This window comes from Enhydra lutris, unplaced genomic scaffold, assembly GCF_002288905.1.
Source record: "Enhydra lutris kenyoni isolate GAN:26980312 unplaced genomic scaffold, ASM228890v2 scaffoldscaffold997, whole genome shotgun sequence".
Taxonomy (NCBI): Eukaryota; Metazoa; Chordata; class Mammalia; order Carnivora; family Mustelidae; genus Enhydra; species Enhydra lutris.
This window is the reverse complement of record NW_019155081.1, coordinates 3,717-7,745: the sequence shown is the minus strand read 5'-3', so window position 1 is coordinate 7,745 and position 4,029 is coordinate 3,717. Positions and strand designations below refer to the sequence as shown.

At 34.0% G+C, this 4,029-nt stretch overlaps 1 long non-coding RNA gene across 1 annotated transcript in view; it reads left to right on the top strand.

Moving 5' to 3' along the window:
- Positions 1–156: 156 nt before the first annotated feature.
- The window catches only part of LOC111140420, a 4,275-nt gene continuing 402 nt past the window's right edge, over positions 157–4,029 (top strand). Inside the window, exons 1-2 of the long non-coding RNA XR_002640146.1 lie at positions 157–1,240; positions 1,603–1,721. This is a non-coding gene — a long non-coding RNA (uncharacterized LOC111140420). The remainder of the gene's footprint in view (positions 1,241–1,602; positions 1,722–4,029) is intronic.

The following is a 4,029-nucleotide window of genomic DNA, read 5'->3' as shown; positions in this document are numbered from 1 at the left end:
AAAAAAAAAAAAAAAAAAAAAAAAAAAAAAAAAAAAAAGGGCCAAAAATTGAATTATATCAACTATATTTACAATTTTGAGATATTAACTCATGTACTCATGTAATACCTTCTACACATTGTATTTATGTACTGGGTTTATAAGAAGGCTTTATCTTGAGAAGATGTTAGAATATTTGTACTAAATAAAATACAGCATGTTGATTTTGAGCATATTTCCTAAGTTGTTCCGTAGGTGTTGATATCATTGTTCTTAATAAAGTTTTAAGTAAATTTCCTCGGACATTGTAATATCTAAAACCAAAGAGGATAATCTAATCAAGTGTTCCAAAGAATAAATGAATATGGCCTCTCATAACCTAAGAAGAAAAGGCACTGGTATGATATGCAGAAAACTGAATATTAATTTTACTGCTTTCATCATTCGTATGGCTTTGACTAAAATCTTACACTTTACATATCCTAGCTTTTTCTTCTGTAAGATGGGTTATGTTATGCCTGCCAAGTCTTGAATATTCACTACCCGTGAATATACTTGGTAAATGTCACCAATTATATGATTTCTATGTTATTTCTATATGGAGTAAATTGAATTCCAAAAATTTCATCTGTGCTCTTCTTTCTAAAATACCGAGCTCCTTTAAACTAGAAATACTTACACCTAATTAACTTTCTCTTTTCACTATTATACCAAAAATAGTTATTATTTAATTGTTATTGATGTAATACCAGTTATGATAGAAAAAGGTTTTCAGAGCCCTATATAACTGAGCAGATAGAATCCATGACATACCTGTTAATTGCATCCAAAGGAAAAATAAAACTTCTCTTATGTTTTCATCAGGCAGGAAGTTACAGCTTGGAGCAAGCACCTAGGCTAAACTCCCACAGAGACCGGGAGACAGGAAGCCAGGTCCAAGATGTCTCCAAGGCCCCCCAAAAAGATTTCTGGGATGTAAAACTGGCTTATTTAGGTTCTAAAAAGATTCCCATACATCTCAAAGAGACAGAGAGGATTTGCAGTTCCAAGTTTCTAAAGGAAATGAAAGAAAAGTGAGGAGAGTAGTTCACTTTCCCTTTTGACATAGTTTTTTCATTATTTGTATTTACCATTACAAATATGAACTAAAAGCTTCCTTCTCTTTCCTTTTGTTTTTAGGCTCCACTTAACACTCCTGTAACAGAAGACAGATTTGGAATTTTAACAGAGAAATACAGAATTCCTGTGCCAATTCTTCCAGGTAAGGTGTGATAAGTATTTGTAGGATCATAGAATTCTGTACCTGGAAGGAACCACATTTCATCTTGTAGCTTGTAGCAAAACAGGACTAGAACCTAGTTCTTTTGTCTTCCAGTCTAGAAGAATTGAGATAGCCTTATAAGGCAACCCAGAATTTTACTTTAGTATTGTAATGGCTTTTTAATTCAATAATTAGAACTGTGTGCCTAAGTTGTAGAATTTAAATGAAATTTTGACCATAGGATGATGTGTATATTTACACAGAAGTTATACATTGTTTAGAATTCTTAAATTAAGTATTTATGGTTTTGAAATGCTTTATCGATAAAATGTCAGATTGATAAATTAAGCATATATTTGTAGGTCTTCCAATGAATAATCATGGCAATTACATTGTACGCTTGGGACATTTAGTGAGCTGGATGGGAGAACAAGCAGAAGCCCTCGGTGTTGAAGTATACCCTGGCTATGCTGCTGCTGAGGTTTGTACAGTTGTATTTTTTAATGTTTTTAAGAAGTAATCTCTTTTTCTTTTGAATGCAAACCAAGAATGGTACAGAGGTAAAGAAATAAATATTTTAGAAAAGCTGTAAGATTTTAGAATTGTAAGGTTACAAGGAATCTCGGAAAGATCTAATCCAAAGAGTACTTGAATTCCTCATCTTGAATAATGTTCCTGACATTATCACTTGGTTGTGTAATTTACGACTGCATAGCATCGGGGATGAGATCATCTCTATCTGATGTTTGGATTGTTGATAACACTCTCTTTCTTCTGCTGAAATATATATTCTGTTTTACACTACATAGAACAAATCAATGCCCTCTTCCAAGGACACTTTTCCAATTATAATTATGCCCGCTCTCTTCTTCTCCCTTTCACTCTGGTGTTTTTATCTTTCCTAGGTTAAATATTCTCAGTTCTTTCAGCCATGATGTTACATATATTTTGAGTTCCTTCAGTATTCTCAGTGCCCTCTGAATGCATTCCCTTTTTATCCCCTTTATAAAGTGGCATCCAGAATGAAAAAATTGCTTCAAGCCTAGTATAGAGCCGGGCTCTTGCTTTCTTCATTCTAGAAACCATTCTTCTATTAATCCTTTCCAAATAATGCTTTTGGCAAACATATCATACTGTTGACTCTCACTAAGTTTTATTGGAGAAATGATTAAAAATAAAATCTCCTGCCAACCCAGAAAAATCACCTATAAATTATTTAAATTATAAATTATTATAAATTATTTAAATTTTTTATTATTTAATAAGCATTAAACCAAGACTGCAGTGCATGTCGCAGGTAGTCTGCTGGGAGATTGCCAAGACAGAAAGACATCTTGCCCTCTTACATAGCCACACAGATATAATCCATCACATACATGTTACTTGTCTTTATCCAGAGAAAAATAAAATTTCTCGTATCTTTTTGACAAGAAGTTACAGCTTGGAGCCAAGCACCTAGCCCAGACTCTTGTAGTGACAGGAAAATGGGACACTATTCTTTTTGGTGTTCAGATTTCAAATATGTCTACAAGGCCTTTGGGAAATACATTTCTGAGATGCAGATCTGGCAAGAGTCTTAAATAAGACTTTTAAAAACATTCCTATATCTGAGAGACACAGAAAAGAAGTTTATAGTTAACTTTTCTAAAGGAAATGATTGAAAGAATTGACAGGAGGGGTAGTTTTCTTTGGTTTTGGCCCCAGGGAAAATTCAAAAAAATTTTTTTATTTGTTTTTATGCTTAAAGTATATAAGTCAAATAAAACACATAGGTCCCTGTATTATACTTGCTGCTGTACTAATTTTTGTTTTTTTACACACACACACACACACACACACACACACACATGCATTTGGGTTTTTGGACCCAAGTGTGGGATTTTTTATTTCTCCTGGTTAAAATGTTCCTAATATTAGTCCTGGGATTAGTATCAAATCACAAGTAGGTGGTTTGTAGAATCTATGATTTTCAGTTTTTGTGTATACACACACACACACACACACACACACACACACACAGTCTCTTATACCTCTCTTCTTTTCCTCAGTACCTTAAAGATCATCATCAATAGATTAATGTCAGGTTTGTCAGGTGTTTTTGTACTCTGAGCCAGACTTCAGTTTCAGTTCAAAGCCACATTCTACTCTTGATTCATTTTCAGAATATGAAGTAAGAGGTTTATGTTTTTCTTTTCATATCCATTGCTGCTGATCCTTACTTTACCTTTCCACTCTTGTGCTGTCTGTGTGATGCTAGTGTATATTTTGTACTTCCTATCTAAAGGACATTGTCTTCCAGAGAGGAAACAGAAACTCAGTAAGAATTATATAGATCATCGCTGTTTCTCATCCTCCAAATTACAATTTTGACCAGTTTCGCCAATCTAACTTGCTCCAGAAATAAACTTTAATCACATTTAGAGTGTCTTGAACCTCTTTCTGTTTTGTTTCGTTATGTCATTTTCTTTGGTTTTTGTTTTTTGGGGTCTTAGCTCATTTTGAACAGAAGCTTTCCTGACATTATTGTCTTCCCACCCAACACTAATGGTCTTCACTTGTTGGAGGCCCTGATTCAAGGGTTTGTATACTTGTCTTTGATACCTGATATCTTCAGAGCTCTTTGTTTATTCTGACTGGTTTCTTTAGTGACTTCATGGTAGCTTCACCCTTTCCTTCTTTTTTTTTTTTTTTTTAAAGATTTTATTTATTTATTTGACAGAGATCACAAGTAGGCAGAGAGGCAGGCAGAGAGAGAGGAGGAAGCAGACTCCCCGCTGAGCAGAGAGCCC